Below are 25399 nucleotides of genomic sequence, written 5' to 3'. Positions count from 1 at the left end.
ACCAAAGCCTTCACCTCCCATAGTCTCCTCTAACATGTAATGACAGACTATTACCACAAGGTGGTGTCTGGCTCTGGGAATGTAATGACGTGGTCCTCTCCCACGGGGCTGTTCGGGAGTAAAGGAGATGAGAGTGTCTGCTTCCTCAACACTTCCTAGGGCCCCTTGTCTGTAGTGCTCCAGAGAGGGGATGAGGAAGTGGAAGGCCCTGGTGTCTGATAAAGGCCTCGGCGGCTCCCCTTAACTATGATTTACATGATCCACTGTGTAATTAATTACCATGACAAGCACTGCCTCCATCGGTCCTCCTATCGCTCTCTCTCTCTCTCTCTCTCTCTCTCTCTATCCCTCTCTCTATCCCTCTCTCTCTCTCTCTCTCTCTCTCTCTCTCTCTCTCTCTCGGGATCTGGGCTGGTGTGTGTGTGTGTGTGTCTGCTTGAAATGTGTTAACCTTTTATTTATTGGGATGAACCCTCTCAGCTCTCCCCAAGAGCAGTAATGTATCCAGATGTAGAATTGGTTCCTAGAACTGAACAGCAGTTTTTTTTTCTGATCCACTGCTGACCTACCTCACCTCAACACTTTTAGGTAACAGCCAGTGCCCAATATAACCTACTGACCATACAGTAATGTACTAATGCCCATGTGTTGTGATGGGGTGTAATCATTAGTCCAAAACATTTTGCAACGAAAACCGTTTGCTCCAAACGGAAAGCGTTTTCCAATGAAAACAATGGAAGAATTCAGGTAGGTCCCTCCCCATTTCGTTCTGTTTGGTTCCGTTTGGGTCCTAGTGAAGACACCCTTGGCTTGGGCAGTCATGTGATGGAGATTCCAGGGAGATCTAGGGAGGAGCGGAGATTAATTGGCCTTTTCCAGGAATTTACAGTAATGTGAAATCCTATTGAAGAAGCCGGAGCACCGCCGTCAGAGAATGCCTTTGGTTAATCCCTCAACGTGAAAGAGCATGTGAACGTCTAACTAGCCAGCGCCCAAGACGCCAAAGGTCACATCTGGAGCCGCCTGGCTCTCTAACTTTAGGAACTGATCCGTAAGTCAGGTTCTGTAAAGCAGTGCGGCATGTTGTCCTGTAGTGCACGCTATTAGATTACAACTTCACAGTCACTTTTCTTTCCTTCGCGCTTCTGATCAATGAATGTACAGTATCTGCTTTCATTTACAGCTCTCCAAAGCTCTTTACATGGTGAGCTGAGTCATTTAGTGTAGATCACTCATCACTGACATAATATCATTACCTATATTAACGCATGGCAGCCATTTTGTGCCAGATGGCTCCTTGTACATTAGCAGTAGCCGTGGAGAGATGAGAGATGACTATAGTCAATGCTGAGCTTCCTGACAGTGAACTCTATCACTGAGCTCTTTGTCACAATCTATTCAGAGTGGCTTATACAAGCGCCTGCTTGTCAATTTACTTACATTACAGTTTCTGCACAAAATCATCGCTCTTGAATACAAAACTGGTATCTCATTCTTCCTCAGCGCTGACCCGAAATATAATGGCAAATAGCATTGCTCAGTCTACCATAATAGATCCAAACAAAAGGTTGTAGGATTACATTAGGTCATAACTCTCCAAATAAGTAAATTATACCAACACATTCAATTTCATGGCAGAAATTCTCATTGTTCGAAGTTGAGAAAGAGAGCGAGAGAGAGAGAGAGAGAGAGAGCGAGCGAGAGAGAGAGAGAGAGAGAGAGAGAGAGAGCGAGAGAGAGAGAGAGAGAGAGAGAGAGCGAGAGCGAGAGAGAGAGAGAGAGTTTACGAGTGTTCTTTTAAAGGGCTCCTGTGATGTTCTTTTTCTCCAAATCAAATTGTATCGCCAACTGTCACGTACATAGTTTACAGCAGGTATAAAAGCTGCAGTGAAATGCTTACGCGCTAACTCCCTCAACATTACAGTACAATAACCAACATTAATAATAATCAAAAGTCAAATAAAGAATAACAGGTCATTGTGTGTAAGGGTTGAACGTGTAAGTCAGTGTAAATATTATCTAAGGTGCAGGTCTGTGCAGGGTAGCTTAGTGGGTAAGAGCGTTGTCTGTGCAAGGTTAGCTGTTCAGCAGTCTGATTGCCTGGTCGTAGAAGCTGTATTGGAGCCTGTTGGTCCGAGGCCCCGTGCTCTAATACCGCTTGCTAGTTGCCAGATGGTAACAGAGTGAACAGTCCGTGGCTCTGGTGACTGGAGTCCTTGACGATCTTCCGGGCCTTCCTCCGACACCGCCTGACGTAAATGTCGTCCTGGAGGGCAGGGAGCTCGCCCCCTGTGATGTATTGGGCCGTCCGCACCACCCTCTGTGGAGCCTTGCGGTTGAGGGCGGTGCAGTTGCCATACCAGGCGGTGATACAGCTGGTCAAGATGCTCTCGATGGTGCAAGTATAGAATTTAAATTTTTAATTTTTTAGTAATTTAGTAGACGCTCTTATCCAGAGTGACTTACAGGAGCAATTAGGGTTAAGTGCCTTGCTCAAGTTCACATCGACAGATTTTTCACCTAGTCAGCTCAGGGATTAGAACCAGCGACCTTTCGGTTACTGCCACAACGCTCTTAACCACTAAGCTACCTGCCGCCCATTCAATTTCTTGAGGATCCGATGATTCCCATGCCAGATTTCTTCAGTCGCCTGAGGTTGTCGGTGTGATTGGACCACATTGTCGGTGTGATTGGACCATGTTTAACACTTTTTTGGTTACTAGATGATTCCATATGTGTTATTTCATAGTTTTAATGTCTTCACTATTATTCTACAATGTTAAATTTTTTTAAAAAAATAAAGAAACACCCTTGAATGAGTAGGAGTGTCCAAACCTTTGACTTGTACTGTACATATATACAGTGAGGGAAAAAAGTATTTGATCCCCTGCTGATTTTGTACGTTTGCCCACTGACAAAGACATGATCAGTCTATAATTTTAATGGTAGGTTTATTTGAACAGTGAGAGACAGAATAACAACAAAAAATTCAGAAAAACGCATGTAAAAAATGTTATGAATTGATTTGCATTTTAATGAGGGAAATAAGTATTTGACCCCTCTGCAAATCATGATTTAGTACATGGTGGCAAAACCCTTGTTGGCAATCACAGAGGTCAGATGTTTCTTGTAGTTTGCCACCAGATTTGCACACATCTCAGGAGGGATTTTGTCCCACTCCTCTTTGCAGATCTTCTCCAAGTCATTAAGGTTTCAAGGCTGACGTTTGGCAACTCAAACCTTCATCTCCCTCCACAGATTTTCTATGGGATTAAGGTCTGGACCTTAATGTGCTTCTTCTTGAGCCACTCCTTTGTTGCCTTGGCCGTGTGTTTTGGGTCATTGTCATGCTGGAATACCCATCCACGACCCATTTTCAATGCCCTGGCTGAGGGAAGGAGGTTCTCACCCAAGATTTGACGGTACATGGCCCCGTCCATCGTCCCTTTGATATGGTGAGGTTGTCCTGTCCCCTTAGCAGAAAAACACCCCCAAAGCATAATGTTTCCACCTCCATGTTTGACGGTGGGGATGGTGTTCTTGGGGTCATAGGCAGCATTCCTCCTCCTCCAAACACGGCGAGTTGAGTTGGTGCCAAAGAGCTCGATTTTGGTCTCATCTGACCACAACACTTTCACCCAGTTCTCCTCTGAATCATTCAGATGTTCATTGGCAAACTTCAGACGGGCCTGTATATGTGCTTTCTTGAGCAGGGGGACCTTGCAGGCGTTGCAGGATTTCAGTCGTTCACGGCGTAGTGTGTTACCAATTGTTTTCTTGGTGACTATGGAACCAGCTGCCTTGAGATCATTGACAAGATTCCTGATTCCTCACCGTTCTCATGATCATTGCAACTCCACGAGTTGAGATCTTGCATGGAGCCCCAGGCCGAGGGAGATTGACAGTTATTTTGTGTTTTTTCCATTTGCGAATAATCGCACCAACTGTTGTCACCTTCTCACCAAGCTTCTTGCCGATGGTCTTGTAGCCCATTCCAGCCTTGTGTAGGTCTACAATCTTGTCCCTGACATCCTTGGAGAGCTCTTTGGTCTTGGCCATGGTGGAGAGTTTGGAATCTGATTGATTGATTGCTTCTGTGGACAGGTGTCTTTTATACAGGTAGCAAGCTGAGATTAAGAGCACTCCCTTTAAGAGTGTGCTCCTAATCTCAGCTAGTTACCTGTATAAAAGACACCTGGGAGCCAGAAAACTTTCTGATTGAGAGGGGGTCAAATACTTATTTCCCTCATTAAAATGCAAATCAATTTATAACATTTTTGACAAGCGTTTTTCTGGATTTTTTTGTTGTTATTCTGTCTCTCACTGTTCAAATAAACCTACCATTAAAATTATACACTGATAATTTCTTTGTCAGTGGGCAAACGTACAAAATCAGCAGGGGATCAAATACTTTTTTCCCTCACTGTATATATATATATATATATATATATATATATATATATATATATATATATATATATATATATATATTAGTGCCTTCAGAAAGTATTCATACCACTTGACTTATTCCACATTTTGTTGTTACAGTCTGAATTCAAAATGGATTAAATTGTTTTTTTCTCACCCATCTACACACAATACCCAATAATGATAAAATTAAAACATGTTTTTATAAATGTTTGAATATCTTTTGAAAATGAAATACAGAAATATCTAATTTGCATAAGTATTCACACCCCTGAGCCAATACACGTTAGAAGCACCTTTGGCAATGATTACAGCTGTGAGTCTTTCTGGGTAAGTCTCTAAGAGCTTTCCATACTAGAATTGTGCAACATTTGCCCATTATTCTTTAAAATTTTCTTCAAGCTCTGTCAAATTGGTTGTTGATCATTGCTAAACAACAATTTTCAGGTCTTGCCATAGATTCCCAATTAGACATTCACTGTCTTCTTGGTAAGCAACTCCAGTGTAGATTTGGCCTTGTGTTTTTAGGTTAGTGTCCTGCTGAAAGGTGATTTAATCTCCCAGTGTCTGGTGGAAAGCTGACTGAACCAGGTTTTCCTCTAGGATTTTGCCTGTGCCAGTTTTCTCTAGAAAAATAGATTTCATCGAAATAGGACTAACCTGGATGAACTGGTTGAGGTCAGGGGATTGTGGAGGCCAGATCATCTGATGCAGCACTCCATCACTCTCCTTCTTGGTAAAATAGCCCTTACACAGCCTGGAGGTGTGTTGGGTCATTGCTCTGTTGAAAAACAAATGATAGTCCCACTAAGCCCAAACCAGATGGGATGGCGTATCGCTGCAGAATGCTGTGGTAGCCATGCTGGTTAAGTGTGCCTTGAATTCTAAAGAAATCACTGACAGTGTCACCAGCAAAGCACCCCCACACCATAACACCTCCTCCTCCATGCTTTACGGTGGGAACTACACATGCGGAGATCATCTGTTCACCCACACCGCGTCTCACAAAGACACGGCGGTTGGAACAAAAAATCTCCAATTTGGATTCCAGACCATAGGACAGATTTCCACCGGTCTAATGTCCATTGCTCGTGTTTCTTTTCCCAAGCAAGTCTCTTCTTCTTATTGGTGTCCTTTAGTAGTGGTTTCTTTGCAGCAATTCGACCATGAAGTCCTGATTCACACAGTCCCCTCTGAACAGTTGATGTTGAGATGTGTCTGTTACTTGAACTCTGTAAAGCATTTATTTGGGCTGCAATTTCTGAGTCTGGTAACTCTAATGAACTTATCCTCTGCAGCGTAGTGAACTCTGGGTCTTCCATTCCCGTGGCGGTCCTCATGAGAGCCAGTTTCATCATAGCGCTTGATGTTTTTGAGACTACACTTGAAGAAACTTCCAAAGTTCTTGAAATTTTCCGGATTGACTGACCTTCATGTCTTAAAGTAAAGATGGACTGTCGTTTCTCTTTGCTTATTTGAGCTGTTCTTGCCATAATATGGACTTGGTCTTTTATCAAATAGAGCTATCTTCTGGATACCCCCCTACCTTGTCACAACACAACTGATTAGCTCAAACGCATTAAGACGGAAATAAATTCCACAAATTGACTTTTAACAAGGCACACCTGTTAATTGAAATCTGGTTGAGAGAATGCCAAAGATGTGCAAAGCTGTCATCAAGACAAAGGGTGGCTATTTGAAGAATCTCCAATATAAAATATATTTTGATTTGTTTAACACTTTTTTGGTTACGTCATGATTCCATATGTGTTATTTCATAGTTTTGATGTCTTCACTATTATTCTACAATGTAGAAAATAGTAAAAATAAAGAAAAACCCTTGAATGAGTAGGTGTGTCCAAACGTTTGACTGGTAGTGTGTATCCTAGATTCTGAAAGGAGATGGTGATGGTTTGTCTGATTAATGGAGAGGACATTTGTATGATGTGACAGCATGTAGACTAGCATACTGATGGCTCTCTAACGAACATGACCTAATGGTTCAGTCAGAGAGATGCCCCTGGGGTGTGTATTCAGTACGGTGAAATGTTTTGAATAGAGATACACGACTCCCTATTCTACATAACAGGCAATCCTATCTGTTCTACAACAATGCAGCCATTGCTGTCTTAAGGTCCTGTAACGTTGAGCCCTCGTGAACAGGCCCAGGTGGGTCTTTATCGGGAAGGGCACAGGAGACATGGGGTGAAGTTCTGGACGGGTCAGTTTTTTTTGGAGCTGCACCCACCCACGCCAGACACATCAATTCCGAGCCCCACCCGATATCCGACATCAGGACCGATTTTTCTCGCCAACCTGACCCACCCGCATAGAATTGCTCTGATCCGTGACCCGCCAAATAACATCTATTTATTTAATTGTTTTTATGACTCCAGAATAGTAGGCTATTATGCCCTTCCCTGCATGAATTAATGTCTATTCAACATTTGGATAAAAGGAAACCATGCCGTGAATGACAGGACCTTCTAACTAGCCTCCTTACCTAATGAAAGCATATAGCCGACATTCGATATTGTTTAGATAATTAAATTAATTAATTAATTAAATCGTTTAACTGAAACTTAAATAAACAATTCCCAGAATCAAATATAGGCTGCAAAAAGACATTTATTTAGCCTCTTAGTTTCTCAAACTTTTACCAGCGCACCAGTTTTAAACTTGATATGGCCTGCGTATGGTCTAAATGAACGAAAGCCTGAATTAACATGAAAATGAACTGAAATAGCATATTGTAAACCAATACCTGCTTCCACTTTTTGCAGGCTGTGTATCCATCTACCGGGTTGTTGCCTTGCTCAAGGGCACATCGGCAGATTTTTCACCTAGTCGGCTCGGGGATTAGAACCAGCGACCTTTCAGTTATTGGCACAACGTTCTTAACCACTAAGCTAATTCTCCAGTTAGACCTACGTTAGCCGTTTTCACATGAGCTAGACTAGCCAGGGAAAGTACGCTTGGCAACGTATTCTCAAGTGGGGGTATGTACCGCAAGCCGATCTGCGGGTTGAAATAATGTTTTCATTCCACCCACCAGGTGATTCTTTTGCGGGTCAACAGCGGGGAACCGTGGGTATCCAACCCGATGCAGGACTCTAGTCTAAGGTGGTGACTCCTATCAGAATCTAGATCCAGTCAATATTTACCTGTTATTTGTTCAACTGCCATCTCCAGTTTTCTCTAGAAAAATAGATTTCATCGAAATAGGACTAACCTGGATGAACAAAGGTTAAACTAAACACAAAGATTTTCAAAACGCCTCATGACACCAGAGACTCAGATTATGAGCGAGAGACCCAAACCCCCTCTCGCTGAGAGACTAATCTAACTCCTCTCAGAATCTCTCTCACTCCACTGGGACTAATAATCAGACTTTTCATCTCTGCCACCAGTTCTATCGCTTCGAAACTCCCAATTAAGTTGTTGTTCACACCCTTTCCATGTCTTTTATTGCTATTTCTGCAAAAACAGAAAAAGCCCTGAGCGATAATGATCGATGCAAACAGGTGAAATGAAGGTTACAGCCGGCCTCCTGTCATTCTCTCAACGACTAGGAACTATTAGTCAACAATGTGTGCTTTTAGGTGGTTTCATACACAAACAAAGAGCCTGGTTTGTTACGTGGTTATACCAAAATAACACGTTTGGAACTGCTATTTCAGAAGGGAATAAACACACACAAAAAACAATGCGTAACATCATGCATGTATGTGTGTGTGTGTGTGTGTGTGTGTATGTGTGTGTGTGTGTGTGTGTGTGTGTGTGTGTATGTGTGTGTGTGTGTGTGTGTGTGTGTGTGTGTGTGTGTGTGTGTGTGTGTGTGTGTGTGTGTGTGTGTGTGTGTGTGTGTGTGTGTGTGTGTGTGTGTGTGTGTGTGTGTGTGTGTGTGTGTGTGTGTGTGTGTGTGTATCCCGTCTCAGATTGAAGCCTGCAGTATGGAGGCGGAAAAGATCGACTCGCTCATCAACTACGGCAGCCCCACCCTGGTCTCCCATGTGCCCCTGTCTGCCTTCCTCACCTCCGAGGTCTTCATCTCCACCATCAGGTCCACGGGACACCCCAGGTCCATGCCCTCCTCCCTGCCCATCTTCCTCTGCCTCGCCTTGGGCCTCCTCCTCACTCTAGCCCCAGGCCTAGCCGAGGCCTAGCTAGTCTCCAATAGCCAGCCAGGCCCTGCTAGCACGAAGCCGGGTGTGTTGTGGAGTATTCTAAGTGACCCTCTCCCAGGTCATTGCATGACAGGAAGCATCAGCCTGTAAAAGCCTTTGACAATCAATCCTATTAACTCTACTGCACAAGCGTCAATCATGGACGAGAAGCTATGAGATTAATCCTAATCGATGATGAGATGAATCCTAATCAGACGACAGCGGAGACACAACCACATTCCAGCTTTGGTTCCACAGAATTCTATATATCGTTAGATTAGTTTTTATCACACAGTGTTTTGTATCCATTTCATTCTGCTAGAGCAGCTCTCTCCTCTAAAGCTGTGGAGGTGTGTGTGTGTGTGTGTGTGTGTGTGTGTGTGTGTGTGTGTGTGTGTGTGTGTGTGTGTGTGTGTGTGTGTGTGTGTGTGTGTGTGTGTGTGTGTGTGCGCGTGCTGTATGCGCATCTGTGCATGGTGTGTGTGTGTGTGTGTGTGTGTGTGTGTGTGTGTTTGCGTGTAACACAGAGAGAGGAGCCAGGTGGTTGAGTCTCGGAGGGGTCAGGTCTAGATGTCAGGCAGGTGCGCTTCCAAACATTGACATTTGTCCCAGATAGTCTCAGAGGTCTAATTACCTACCCTGTCCTCCTTACCGTTTCCCTCCTCCGTCTCCTCCCCCGTCTCCTCGCCCGTCTCCTCGCCCGTCTCCTCGCCCACTCCCGTATCCAGGTTTTGCATTTGTGCTATTGTAAATAGAGAGTGAGTTGGGAGGTGCAGACTGAGACATTCATCCTGGAACGTCAAACAGGTCGAAGACAAGCAAGCATCCCCGCTCTATAAACTAAAGCAACACAGAAAAAGGGATTCTTGTTGTTCCTTTAGTGTAGATAAGATCTAAAACAACAGGAACAACAGCCATGTTTTTAATGAAAATGACAATCATCACTTTACCCATGATGCACGTGGGTAAAACATTTTTTGGACAATATGCCTTCCATATCGTTTCTATATGAAGTAAATGCAATGACTTTATTATGTTGATAAGAATTATTCTGGAAATATTATATATTTGATATGCATAAGACATGTATTGAGACGTGATTCACTATGTGCCATTTTTTTAAAAATGTTTTTATTCTTGCATGATGACAATAATGAAGTGTTCTTTTTCTCCAGAATGTATTGTACTATGTTTGTCCTGTCCGTTTGATTTGATGTTGTCTCTATGGCTACGCAACACGAAGTGTCCCTGTTGTTTTACAGTATTATCATGCTAGGCAGCTTTGTAGCAGCAAAACCTTTTCAAGGGTCTTAGTAGTATTACACCTTCTCGGTTGTTTTATTCCGTGTTTTGTTCTTTTTATGATATCAAATGTGTTCATATTGCCAAGGTTTAGAAAGAGTAGAGATGTAAGCACTTAAGCATTACTTTAATCATCACTGTATTGCATCATTGTCTCCGTGGAGATGGCAGTACTTGCAATGTGTGTGTAAAATGCCAACAGAATGCATATTTTATGGAATATAAAATCCTCAGATCAAACAGAAGGTTGCTTTTTGTTGTACATTTCATCGTAACTCCTTAAGAATAACATTTTTCTAGATTTCACAGGGAAGCAGAGTGCCATTTGAATTATTACCAATCAGAAATATTGTATCAATCTAATCAAATATAATTTCACGTTACAATGCCATGTTCAAGAGAGAATGAGAACTGAAAGGTCACTCATAATGTTCAACTTTTCATCTTTTCATTATCTTCAGACTCTTTCACCTCATCCTCCTCTCAAATCTTCTCCTCCAATGGAGAGACGGCGAGGAATCAAAGGAAAGACCAAAGCCTTCACCTCCCATAGTCTCCTCTAACATGTAATGACATACTATTACCACAAGGTGGTGTCTGGCTCTGGGAATGTAATGACGTGGTCCTCTCCCACGGGGCTGTTCGGGAGTAAAGGAGATGAGAGTGTCTGCTTCCTCAACACTTCCTAGGGCCCCTTGTCTGTAGTGCTCCAGAGAGGGGATGAGGAAGTGGAAGGCCCTGGTGTCTGATAAAGGTCTCGGCGGCTCCCCTTAACTATGATTTACATGATCCACTGTGTAATTAATTACCATGACAAGCACTGCCTCCATCGGTCTCTCTCTCTCTCTCTATCCCCCTCTCTCTCTCTCTCTCTCTCTCTCTCTCTCTCTCTCTCTCTCTCGATAGATAGATAGATAGATAGATAGATAGATAGATAGATAGATAGATAGATAGATAGATAGATAGATAGATAGATAGATAGATAGATAGATAGATAGATAGATAGATAGATAGATAGATAGATAGATAGATAGATAGATAGATAGAGAGAGAATGTGTGTGTGACCTTGGGGATATGGGCTGGTGTGTGTGTGTGTCTGCTTGAAATGTGTTAACCTTTTATTTATTGGGATGAACCCTCTCAGCTCTCCCCAAGAGCAGTAATGTATCCAGATGTATAATTGGTTCCTAGATCTGAACAGCAGTTTTTTTTTCTGATCCACTGCTGACCTACCTCAACACTTTTAGGTAACAGCCAGTGCCCAATATAACCTACTGACCATACAGTAATGTACTAATGCCCATGTGTTGTGATGGGGTGTAATCATTAGTCCAAAACATTTTGCAACGAAAACCGTTTGCTCCAAACGGAAAGCGTTTTCCAATGAAAACAATGGAAGAATTCAGGTAGGTCCCTCCCCATTTCGTTCTGTTTGGTTCCGTTTGGGTCCTAGTGAAGACACCCTTGGCTTGGGCAGTCATGTGATGGAGATTCCAGGGAGATCTAGGGAGGAGCGGAGATTAATTGGCCTTTTCCAGGAATTTACAGTAATGTGAAATCCTATTGAAGAAGCCGGAGCACCGCCGCCTGAGAATGCCTTTGGTTAATCCCTCAACGTGAAAGAGCATGTGAACGTCTAACTAGCCAGCGCCCAAGACGCCAAAGGTCACATCTGGAGCCGCCTGGCTCTCTAACTTTAGGAACTGATCCGTAAGTCAGGTTCTGTAAAGCAGTGCGGCATGTTGTCCTGTAGTGCACGCTATTAGATTACAACAGAATTGATTCACTTCACAGTCACTTTTCTTTTCTTTGCGCTTCTGATCAATGAATGTACAGTATCTGCTTTCATTTATAGCTCTCCAAAGCTCTTTACATGGTGAGCTGAGTTATTTAGTGTAGATCACTCATCATTGACATATCATTACCTATATTAACGCATGGCAGCCATTTTGTGCCAGATGGCTCCTTGTACATTAGCAGTAGCCGTGGAGAGATGAGAGATGACTATAGTCAATGCTGAGCTTCCTGACAGTGAACTCTATCGCTGAGCTCTTTGTCACAATCTCTTCAGAGTGGCTTATACAAGCGCCTGCTTGTCAATTTACTTACATTACAGTTTCTGCACAAAATCATCGCTCTTGAATACAAAAGTGGTATCTCTTCCTCAGCGCTGACCCTAAATATAATGGCAAAAAGCATTGCTCAGTCTACCATAATAGATCCAAACAAAAGGTTGTAGGATTACATTAGGTCATAACTCTCCAAATAAGTAAATTACACCAACACATTCAATTTCATGGCAGAAATTCTCATTGTTCGAAGCTGAGAGAGCGAGAGAGAGAGAGAGAGAGAGAGAGAGAGAGAGGGAGAGAGAGAGAAATAGAGAGAGAGAGAGAGAGAGAGAGAGAGAGAGGGAGAGAGAGAAAGAGAGAGAGAGAGAGAGAGAGAGAGCGAGAGAGAGAGTTTACGAGTGTTCTTTTAAAGGGCTCCTGTGATGTTCTTTTTCTCCAAATCAAATTGTATCGCCAACTGTCACGTACATAGTTTACAGCAGGTATAAAAGCTGCAGTGAAATGCTTACGCGCTAACTCCCTCAACATTACAGTACAATAACCAACATTAATAATAATCAAAAGTCAAATAAAAAATAACAGGTCATTGTGTGTAAGGGTTGAACGTGTAAGTCAGTGTGAATATTATCTAAGGTGCAGGTCTGTGCAGGGTAGCTTAGTGGGTAAGAGCGTTGTCTGTGCAGGGTTAGCTGTTCAGCAGTCTGATTGCCTGGTCGTAGAAGCTGTGTTGGAGCCTGTTGGTCCGAGGCCCCGTGCTCTAATACCGCTTGCTAGTTGCCAGATGGTAACAGAGTGAACAGTCCGTGGCTCTGGTGACTGGAGTCCTTGACGATCTTCCGGGCCTTCCTCCGACACCGCCTGACGTAAATGGCGTCCTGGAGGGCAGGGAGCTCGCCCCCTGTGATGTATTGGGCCGTCCGCACCACCCTCTGTGGAGCTTTTCGGTTGAGGGCGGTGCAGTTGCCATACCAGGCGGTGATACAGCTGGTCAAGATGCTCTCGATGGTGCAAGTGTAGAACTTCTTGAGGGTCCGATGATTCCCACGCCAGATTTATTCAGTCGCCTGAGGTTGTCGGTGTGATTGGACCACATTGTCGGTGTGATTGGACCATGTCAAGTCCTCTGTGATGTACACACCAAGGAACTTGGTAGTCCACGATCAGCTCCTTGGTTATGCTGATGTTGAGGGAGAGGCTTTTTTCCTGGCACCACTCTGCCAGGGCTCTAACCTCCTTTATCCACCCCGCAGAATCCCATAGTGTCTTTGGTTTACAGGTGACAGGTTGGGGACACGACACAGTGTTGGTGGCAGACCCCTCTTTATGTGGTAAATGGGACATCACCAGCTGTCCAGGCTGGTACATCCAGGATCCTGCTTGGGAGCCATCTGTGCGTGTAACCCGCATCATTAGTGGGGGAGAGAGAGAGGGCAACCCCATGAATATTCACACCTGTCACTCACTCCTGAAAGAAGCCCCCCCCCCCCCCACCCCCACCACTACCACCACCACCTGGCCCCGTTTCTCCCTCTCCCTCTCTCTCACTCAAAAGTACGCCCCTTTTAGAAAATGTTGCATATTATCTGCACACATTACTACAGAAAGACACAGACGCAGGCCATGTTTCCTTCCTTCCTTCTTTCCTTTCCTTCCTTTCCTTCCTTCCTTCCTTCCTTCCTTTCCTTCCTTCCTTCCTTCCTTCCTTCCTTCCTTCCTTCCTTCCTTCCTTCCTTCCTTCCTTCCTTCCTTCCTTTCCTTCCTTCCTTCCTTTCCTTCCTGTCTTCTTTCCTTCCTTCCTTCCTTATTTCCTTACTTCCTTCCTTCCTTCCTTATTTCCTTCCTTCTTTCCTTCCTTCCTTCCTTCCTTCCTTAATTCCTTCCTTATTTCCTTCTTTCTTTCTTTCTTTCTTTCTTTCTTTCCTTCCTTCCTTCCTTCCTTCCTTCCTTCCTTCCTTCCTTCCTTCCGTCCGTCCGTCCGTCTGTCCTTCCTTCCTTATTTCCTTCCTTCATTCCTTCCTTCCTTCCTTCCTTCTTACCTTCTTTCCTTCCTTCCTTCATTATTTCCTTCTTTCTTTCTTTCTTTCTTTCTTTCTTTCTTTCTTTCTTTCTTTCTTTCTTTCTTTCTTTCTTTCTTTCTTTCTTTCTTTCTTTCTTTCCTTCCTTCCTTATTTCCTTATTTCCTTATTTCCTTCCGTCCTTCCGTCCGTCCGTCCGTCCGTCCGTCCGTCTGTCCTTCCTTCCTTATTTCCTTCCTTCCTTCCTTCCTTCCTTCCTTCCTTCCTTCCTTCCTTCCTTCCTTCCTTCCTTCCTTCCTTCCTTCCTTCCTTCCTTCCTTCCTTCCTTCCTTCCTTCCTTCTTACCTTCTTACCTTCTTTCCTTCCTTCCTTCCATCCTTCCTTCCTTCCTTCTTTTCTTCCTTCCTTTTGCCTTCCCTCGCTCAATGCCAGACCTAGTAAGACAACAAAGATATGTGTAGTATATCCCCACGTTACTGAGGAAATACAGAGGAAAGGGGATGACATCCCTGCCCAAGGCTAAGCTAACAGAACATAGCCTGATTATGATACGGTTCACAGTTCAACCTACAGTATGAGTGAGAGCAGAGGCGACGTGCCCCCTCTTGTTCTGTTTAAAATATATACAGCACCAGTCAAAAGTTTGGACACACCAACTATTTCAAGTTTTTATTTTAATTTGAACTATTTTCTACATTGTAGAATAATAGTGAAGACATCACAACTATGAAATAACTCATGTAGTAAACAAAAAGTGTTAAACAAATCAAAATATAATTTATATTTGAGATTCTTCAAACTAGCCACCCTTTGCCTTGATGACAGCTTTGCGCACTCTTGGAATTCTCTCAACCAGCTTCATGAGGAATGCTTTTCCAACCGTCTTGAAGGAGTTCCCACATATGCTGAGAACTTGTTGGCTGCTTTTCCTTCACTCTGCGGTCCAACTCATCCCAAACCATCTCAATTGGGTTGAGGTCGGGTGATTGTGGAGGCCAGGTCATCTGATGCAGCACTCCATCACTCTCCTTCTTGGTCAAATAGCCCTTACACAGCCTGGAGGTGTGATGGGTCATTGTCCTGTTGAAAAACAAATGATAGTCCCACTAAGCCCAAACCAGATGGGATGGCGAATCACTGCAGAATGCTGTGGTAGCCATGCTGGTTAAGTGTGCCTTGAATTCTAAATAAATCACAGAAAGTGTCACAAGCAAAGCACCCCCACACCATCACACCTCCTCCTCCATGCTTCACGGTGGGAACTACACATGCGGAGATAATTCGTTCACCTACACTGCGTCTCACTAAGACACGGCGGATGAAACTCCAGACCATAGGACAGATTTCCACCGGTCTAATGTCCATTGCTCGTGTTTCTTGGCCCAAGCAAGTCTCTTCTTCTTATTGGTGTCCTTTAGTAGTGGTTTATTTGCAGTAATTCGACCATGAAGGCCTGATTCATAGAGTCTCCTCTGAACAGTTGATGTTGAGATGTGTCTGTTACTTGAACTGAAGCACTTATTTGGGCTGCAATTTCTGAGGCTGGTAACTCTAATGAACTTATCATTCTTGCCATAACATGGACTTGGTCTTTTACCAAATAGGGCTATCTTCTGTATTTTTAATCATGGAGAGCTCTGAGGACAAAAAATACATACACAGCCTTTATACCCCCTGACACACAAAGGCACTTCGCTCCGCCCACCTTTAAACAGCTCCTCAGTCCCCTTCACCATGGAATGATTTCTCAGCAGTTTCTAACTCCTCCCCCTCTGTTAGTGGGTTGACGCTACATTATAACTCTTAACACCGTTCACACATTTATACTGTATATGGGGTGAAATCCTTTAGTCATTATTCTTAAAATACAAATTCATCTATCACACATGCTTCGTAAAACAACAGGTGTAGACTAACAGTGAAATACTTACTTACGGGCCCTTCCCAACAATGCAGAGAGAAATTGAAAAATTATAGAAAAATAATAACACGAGGAATAAATACACAACGAGTAATGATAACTTGGCTATTTACACGGGGAACCAGTACTGAGTCTATGTGCAGGAGTACGAGATAATTGAGGTAGATATGTACATATAGGTAGGGAGAAAGTGACTAGGCAACAGAATAGATAAGAAACAGTAGCGTATGTGATTTACATTTTTGTCATTTAGCAGACGCTCTTATCCAGAGCGACTTACAGTTAGTGAATTTTTTATTTTTTTTATACTGGCCCCCCGTGGGAATCGAACCCACAACCCTGGCGTTGCAAACGCCATGCTCTATCAACTGAGCTACATCCCTGCCGGCCATTCCCTCCCCTACCCTGGGCCAATTGTGCGCCGCCCATGAGTCTCCCGGTCGCGGCCGGCGGCGACAGAGCCTGGATTCAAACCAGGATCTCTAGTGGCACAGTTAGCACTGCGATGCAGTGCCTTAGACCACTGCGCCACTCAGGAGTGATGAGTCAAAGGAGTGCAAAAGGGGGTCAATGCAGACTATTTAGCACTCTTATGGCTTGGGGTAGAAGCTGTTCAGGGTCCTGTTGGTACCAGACTTGATGCATCGGTACCGCTTGCTGTGCGATAGCAGAGTAAACAGTCTATGACTTGGGTGACTGGAGTCCTTGACAATTTTTGGAGCCTTCCTCTGACACCGCCTGGATTGCAGGGAGCTCGGCCCCAGTGATGTACTGGGCCGTACGCATTACCCTCTGTAGCACCTTGCGGTCGGATGCCGAGCAGTTGCCATACCAGGCGGTGATGCAGCCAGTCAAGATGCTCTCAATGGTGCAGCTGTAGAACTTTTTGAGGATTATGGCTCTAGATTGCAGGAAAATGCTGTTTCAGGTGTTTGAAAAATACTAAATTCTCCAACCGACCCCCAGTCATCCTCATGTACCTTGTGCCCACTCAGATATTTGGGGTGTATGACACCCTGAGAGAGAGAGACTGTTATGGTGAGTCGTGGTTTCAGTGCTCCACCAGCTTGACTCAGCACATGGCTAATTTGCCCCTCCACCTATCTGTTCCTCCCATTTGCATGGCCATGTGGTGCAGTTGGTTTCCTTTCAAAGAGAAGAGGCCACTTCAAACTGAACCAGATGCTAGATTCCCGAGACTATGGTGGAGGCCAGTGCACTTCTAATCAACCGTTATAAGGTTTCTTCTAATCAACTGTTACATGGTTTCTCAAGAGAAGCCAAAACAAAAGCATACCGTGGGAGCTGCTCAATGATAAGGGAGATGTTATCTACTCGGCTTAATTGCCATTGTGAGTCAAAAGTGTTTATGCAACCGTTTCCTGTGTCCTCGATAGAGAAGTAGACACAACAGAATGCTGCTGCCTTTGGTTACTTCCTCTGATAAAACATATTTATTTATTTCACCTTTATTTAACTAGGCGAGTCAATTAAAGAACAAATTCTTATTTACAATGACGGCCTACCAAAAGGAAAAAGGCCTCCTGTGGGGACGGGGGCTGTGGCTAAAAATACAAATGTAGGACAAAACAAAACACAAAACACACATCACGACAAGAGAGACACCACAACACTACATAAAGAGAGACCTAAGACAACAACACAGCATGACAGCAACACAACAACACAACACAACATGGTAGCAGCACAACATGGCAGCAACACAACATGACAACACAACATGGCAGCAACACAACATGACAACAACACAACATGACAACAACACAGCATGGTAGCAACCCAACATGGTAGTAGCACAACATGACAACAACACAACATAGTAGCAACACAACATGGTAGCAGCACAACATGGTAGCAACACAACATAGCAGCAACACCACATGGTAGCAACACAACATGGCAGCAGCACAACATGGTAGCAACACAACATGGTAGCAACACAACATGGTAGCAACACAACATAGCAGCAACACCACATGGTAGCAACACAACATAGCAGCAACACCACATGGTAGCAACACAACATGGCAGCAGCACAACATGGTAGCAACACAACATGGTAGCAGCAAAACATGACAACAACACAACATAGCAGCAACACAACATGGTAGCAACACAACATGGCAGCAGCACAACATGACAGCAGCACAACATGACAACAACACAACATGGTAGGAGCACAACATGGTAGCAACACAACATGGCAGCAGCACAACATGGTAGCAGCACAACATGGCAGCAGCACACACGGTACAAACATTGTTAGGCACAGAGTTCAACTGATTCTAAACACGGGAGAAAAAGCCCGTCTGTCACTCTCGGCTGCAAAGGAATTGGAGGAGGAATATGCAAATTGGAAGAAGCAATCATTGTGGTGTGTAAAATAAGAATACTGAAATATACACCTCCAGAGCTTGTACTATAAGGCCTCACAACAAACGCTGTGTCATGAATAATACCAAAGTGTTTGTATTGATGTATCTGCGTTAGGGTTGGATGTTACATTTTACATTTTTTGTCATTTAGCAGACGCTCTTATCCAGAGCGACTTACAGTTAGTGAGTGCATAACATTTCAATACTGTCAGCAGATAAGCAAGGAACGTGGTTCCTCCTGAGGCGGACAACGAATGCACAACACTTTTCATCAAAGGCGAACATTTAATGATGAAGTATAAATCATTTTAGTGCCCCCTGTGCTCTTTCCAAAATGAATTCTGGGGAAAGTTGTAGTGTTCAACAATGTTCAACATGGACAACAAGACTTGGAGATATTCATGAGCTTCGACTTTTGTCGTGTTTTTCGAATTAGTGCAGAAATGCCGTTATCTTTCCAGTACTGTGTAATTCACTGAACAAATGCACTCAAGAGCAAAGGCACTCCCTGAAGACAACACATTTATCACTTATACACTTTACATTTAAACAGAAACAGCCTGTTTTTGGAGTTGAACACACATTATGGAAATGACTACGGTTCAGTGGAGCTGACTGATTGTTGCTGCCATCGTTACAGCCGCTAAAAGAGGTGTTTAGCATAATATACCATCTTCACTTTGACGTAACATCAACGTTTTCGTCTGCAAGCTTTACTCATCCAGTTTTTCAAAGCCAAACCGGTTGGCTGAATATAAGTTACTGTAATACGATAGTCGAGCTCATTTTCCTGGCAAATAAGTTGTACCCTAAAAAAGGTGCAAACTGTACTGGAAGGGAGCTGCTTCAGAACAATAAGAACTGAAACATATAAGGTGACGGAATATACATCATTTGGCCATAAGTCCTGATCTAAGGTCAGATTGACTTTTTAAGCTCAGCCTTGCAGACAAGACAAGGTGGGAGGGGTAAACTGATTCAGGACCATCGGAAAGGGCCACACCCTCCAGAGTGAAACGACACAATTGTCAAAAGTCAACATTTTGTCTGGGGGGGCTGTCAAGGTAGTCAGACACGTAGCATAGCATCTGTAGACTCTCCTCAGCCTTCTGCTCTGTCCCGAAGGGGACAACAAGCCGCAGTGGCCAAGATCCAAATGGTGTTGTATGGGGGGGGGGGGGGGGATTTTTTTGGGACCAGGTCACCCCACCAAAAATAGGAATGGCAGATAAAGGACACCCAACCATTCCCGGCCTGCACTGGCACCCATCCATCGCCACCACCAGAGCCTGGGCTGTTTCAGAGTAGATGACTCCAGGAGGAGCAGAGTCCACTCTACTCTCTCTCTGTTGGGCAAACACTGGCCTGCCGGCTGTCGCAATATCCAAAGCACAGCGTTTTTCACGTTGATTTCGCCCCTTTTTTTTAGGAGGTGATAAATGTCTGTGGGGGATGGGTGGCACTGCAGAGTGTGCAAACTGAATATTCAAGAAATTACACAGACGGAGATCAAACAATGGACCATCATCAATCTCTGTCACCAACCACAGGTATGGGAGGGGAGGTCAGGGGCTTTGTCCTGTTGAGGGTAGCAGAAGGGCAGAGTGTGTGTGTGTGTGTGTGTGTGTGTATGTGTGTGTGTGTGTGTGTGTGTGTGTGTGTGTGTGTGTGTGTGTGTGTGTGTGTGTGTGTGTGTGAAGGGTGTCCAGCCAGACCCAAAAACAGCCACTCACATCTGAGGCCAAAGCAAATGTCATTGTCTTTGAGGACAGCACCCTCAACATTGTCCCATTGTTCATGGCATAGGATAGCATATGTTTCCAGTGATGGTGTAACATGGTTTCTGAAATCACAAGGCTTATTTTCAGCATCCTCTTTCCGTCTGTCCCAATGAAGACAAATAAAGCCACAAAGTAACTGGTCTGTTCTGCATTTTTTCTTTGAGTATTTACTATTTTAGTATTTTATGCCAAGGCAGCATCCACTCTTCCCGGAGTCCAAACAGAAATAAAACATAAAGAAACATTGTACATCATACAAACGTAGATTGCTACATTATTACATCGACATTGCCCCATTATTACATGACAATTTTACAATACTACATTACTAAGAATTATGTGTGGGGGTGTGTGTCTCTTCACTATCCGGGTCTGCTTTTTAAATCTGATTTTATTGCTAGCTTGAGTTATCTGAGGTGGGAGAGAGTTCTATGTAGCCACGGCTCTGTATAGCACTGTGTGTTTCTTAGCCTCTGTTCTGGACTTAGGGACTGCGAAGAGACCCCTGGTGGCATGTCTTGTGGGGTATGTATGGGTGTCTGAGCTGTGTGATTGAACAGACAGTTTGGTGCTTTCAATATCTCTCACAAAGAACAGTGGCGATGCAGTCAGTCTCTCCTCTACTTTGAGCCAGGAGAGATTGACATGCATGTTGTTGATGTTAGCCCTCTGTGTACTTTTAAGGGCCAGACATGCTGCTCTGTTCTTTAACTGTAATTTGCCAATGTACTTCTTTACAGCACTTAACCAAATAACTGGGCAGTAGTCTAGGTGTGCAGACTGGTCTCATAGACTAGACGTCTAGCAACCCAAAGATTGCGAGTTCAAATCTCATCACCGACAACTTTAGCATTTTAGCACCTTTTCAACTACTTACTACTTTTTAGCTACTTTGCAACTACTTAGCATGTTAGTTAATCCTTCCCCTAAACCTAACCGTAACCATTTTAATTAACCCTTCCCCTAACTCTAACCTTAACCCTTTAATCTAACTCCTAACCTTAACCCTAACCTTATTAACCCCTAAACATAACCACTAGACTAGCTAACATTAGCGTTAGCCACCTAGCTAAAGTTAGCCAAAACAAATTGGAATTCGTAACATTTCAAAGGTTTGCAAATTCGTAACATATTGTACGTTATGCAAATTCGTAACATATCATACGAAATGGATGATGGACATCCACAAATTAATAGATATCATACGAAACGTAACATATCATACTAAATGGAGTCTCTCGGATTTATACAGAATAATACAAAATGCTCTGAGACCAGGTTGCAGCAGGTGTGATAAAACTAAGGCCTATAGGACTTGTTTGGTCGATTGTGATGTCAAGAAAGCAGAGCAGCGCTTTTTTTCCTGGGCCCGGTTTCCTGATAGCGATGGAACTTAAGCTTATGAGTGTTTTAACAATGCACCAAGCAGTGCACTTCTTACAAAGTGAAACTGAACTGTGTCGTTACAGGAGCAGTCCCGTGCTGAAGATGATTCCTGAATATAGGCTGAAGAGCTCGCTGTAGCTCTTAAATTATTTATGGCTATTCAAAGTCATATTTTTTACACAATACAGTTTTCCCATCAAGAGAAGTTCTGTAGTCTATTATGTATTTAAGTGTTTGTATTATGTTGGCCATGTGTTCTGTATTCTAAATGTTTGTATTATGTTGGCCATGTGTTCTGTATTCTAAGTGTTTGTATTATGCTGGCCATGTGTTCTGTATTCTAAGTGTTTGTATTATGTTGGCCATGTGTTCTGTATTCTAAGTGTTTGTATTATGTTGGCCATGTGTTCTGTATTCTAAGTGTTTGTATTATGTTGGCCATGTGTTCTGTATTCTAAGTGTTTGTATTATGTTGGCCATGTGTTCTGTATTCTAAGTGTTTGTATTATGTTGGCCATGTGTTCTGTATTCTAAGTGTTTGTATTATGTTGGCCATGTGTTCTGTATTCTAAGTGTTTGTATTATGTTGGCCATGTGTTCTGTATTCTAAGTGTTTGTATTATGTTGGCCATGTGTTCTGTATTCTAAGTGTTTGTATTATGTTGGCCATGTGTTCTGTATTCTAAGTGTTTGTATTATGTTGGCCATGTGTTCTGTATTCTAAGTGTTTGTATTATGTTGGCCATGTGTTCTGTATTCTAAGTGTTTGTATTATGTTGGCCATGTGTTCTGTATTCTAAGTGTTTGTATTATGTTGGCCATGTGTTCTGTATTCTAAGTGTTTGTATTATGTTGGCCATGTGTTCTGTATTCTAAGTGTTTGTATTATGTTGGCCATGTGTTCTGTATTCTAAGTGTTTGTATTATGTTGGCCATGTGTTCTGTATTCTAAGTGTTTGTATTATGTTGGCCATGTGTTCTGTATTCTAAGTGTTTGTATTATGTTGGCCATGTGTTCTGTATTCTAAGTGTTTGTATTATGTTGGCCATATGTTCTGTATTCTAAGTGTTTGTATTATGTTGGCCATGTGTTCTGTATTCTAAGTGTTTGTATTATGTTGGCCATGTGTTCTGTATTCTAAGTGTTTGTATTATGTTGGCCATGTGTTCTGTATTCTAAGTGTTTGTATTATGTTGGCCATGTGTTCTGTATTCTAAGTGTTTGTATTATGTTGGCCATGTGTTCTGTATTCTAAGTGTTTGTATTATGTTGGCCATGTGTTCTGTATTCTAAGTGTTTGTATTATGTTGGCCATGTGTTCTGTATTCTAAGTGTTTGTATTATGTTGGCCATGTGTTCTGTATTCTAAGTGTTTGTATTATGTTGGCCATGTGTTCTGTATTCTAAGTGTTTGTATTATGTTGGCCATGTGTTCTGTATTCTAAGTGTTTGTATTATGTTGGCCATGTGTTCTGTATTATAAATGTTTGTATTATGTTGGCCATGTGTTCTGTATTCTAAGTGTTTGTATTATGTTGGCCATGTGTTCTGTATTCTAAGTGTTTGTATTATGTTGGCCATGTGTTCTGTATTCTAAGTGTTTGTATTATGTTAGCCATGTGTTCTGTATTCTAAGTGTTTGTATTATGTTGGCCATGTGTTCTGTATTCTAAGTGTTTGTATTATGTTGGCCATGTGTTCTGTATTCTAAGTGTTTGTATTATGTTGGCCATGTGTTCTGTATTCTAAGTGTTTGTATTATGTTGGCCATGTGTTCTGTATTATAAATGTTTGTATTATGTTGGCCATGTGTTCTGTATTCTAAGTGTTTGTATTATGTTAACCATGTGTTCTGTATTCTAAGTGTTTGTATTATGTTAACCATGTGTTCTGTATTCTAAGTGTTTGTATTATGTTGGCCATGTGTTCTAAGTGTTTGTATCATGTTGGCCATGTGTTCTGTATTCTAAGTGTTTGTATTATGTTGGTCATGTGTTCTGTATTCTAAGTGTTTGTATTATGTTAGCCATGTGTTCTGTATTCTAAGTGTTTGTATTATGTTGGCCATGTGTTCTGTATTCTAAGTGTTTGTATTATGTTGGCCATGTGTTCTGTATTCTAAGTGTTTGTATTATGTTGGCCATGTGTTCTGTATTCTAAGTGTTTGTATTATGTTGGCCATATGTTCTGTATTCTAAGTGTTTGTATTATGTTGGCCATGTGTTCTGTATTCTAAGTGTTTGTATTATGTTGGCCATGTGTTCTGTATTCTAAGTGTTTGTATTATGTTGGCCATGTGTTCTGTATTCTAAGTGTTTGTATTATGTTGGCCATGTGTTCTGTATTCTAAGTGTTTGTATTATGTTGGCCATGTGTTCTGTATTCTAAGTGTTTGTATTATGTTGGCCATGTGTTCTGTATTCTAAGTGTTTGTATTATGTTGGCCATGTGTTCTGTATTCTAAGTGTTTGTATTATGTTGGCCATGTGTTCTGTATTCTAAGTGTTTGTATTATGTTGGCCATGTGTTCTGTATTCTAAGTGTTTGTATTATGTTGGCCATGTGTTCTGTATTCTAAGTGTTTGTATTATGTTGGCCATGTGTTCTGTATTCTAAGTGTTTGTATTATGTTGGCCATGTGTTCTGTATTCTAAGTGTTTGTATTATGTTGGCCATGTGTTCTGTATTCTAAGTGTTTGTATTATGTTGGCCATGTGTTCTGTATTCTAAGTGTTTGTATTATGTTGGCCATGTGTTCTGTATTCTAAGTGTTTGTATTATGTTGGCCATGTGTTCTGTATTCTAAGTGTTTGTATTATGTTGGCCATGTGTTCTGTATTCTAAGTGTTTGTATTATGTTGGCCATGTGTTCTGTATTCTAAGTGTTTGTATTATGTTGGCCATGTGTTCTGTATTCTAAGTGTTTGTATTATGTTGGCCATGTGTTCTGTATTCTAAGTGTTTGTATTATGTTGGCCATATGTTATGTATTCTAAGTGTTTGTATTATGTTGGCCATGTGTTCTGTATTCTAAGTGTTTGTATTATGTTGGCCATGTGTTCTGTATTCTAAGTGTTTGTATTATGTTGGCCATGTGTTCTGTATTCTAAGTGTTTGTATTATGTTGGCCATGTGTTCTGTATTCTAAGTGTTTGTATTATGTTGGCCATGTGTTCTGTATTCTAAGTGTTTGTATTATGTTGGCCATGTGTTCTGTATTCTAAGTGTTTGTATTATGTTGGCCATGTGTTCTGTATTCTAAGTGTTTGTATTATGTTGGCCATGTGTTCTGTATTCTAAGTGTTTGTATTATGTTGGCCATGTGTTCTGTATTCTAAGTGTTTGTATTATGTTGGCCATGTGTTCTGTATTCTAAGTGTTTGTATTATGTTGGCCATGTGTTCTGTATTATAAATGTTTGTATTATGTTGGCCATGTGTTCTGTATTCTAAGTGTTTGTATTATGTTGGCCATGTGTTCTGTATTCTAAGTGTTTGTATTATGTTGGCCATGTGTTCTGTATTCTAAGTGTTTGTATTATGTTAGCCATGTGTTCTGTATTCTAAGTGTTTGTATTATGTTGGCCATGTGTTCTGTATTCTAAGTGTTTGTATTATGTTGGCCATGTGTTCTGTATTCTAAGTGTTTGTATTATGTTGGCCATGTGTTCTGTATTCTAAGTGTTTGTATTATGTTGGCCATGTGTTCTGTATTATAAATGTTTGTATTATGTTGGCCATGTGTTCTGTATTCTAAGTGTTTGTATTATGTTAACCATGTGTTCTGTATTCTAAGTGTTTGTATTATGTTAACCATGTGTTCTGTATTCTAAGTGTTTGTATTATGTTGGCCATGTGTTCTAAGTGTTTGTATCATGTTGGCCATGTGTTCTGTATTCTAAGTGTTTGTATTATGTTGGTCATGTGTTCT

Source organism: Coregonus lavaretus (assembly GCF_964263955.1).
Source record: "Coregonus lavaretus genome assembly, chromosome: 34".
Classification (NCBI taxonomy): Eukaryota; Metazoa; Chordata; class Actinopteri; order Salmoniformes; family Salmonidae; genus Coregonus; species Coregonus lavaretus.
Note: the sequence above shows the minus strand (reverse complement) of the source record.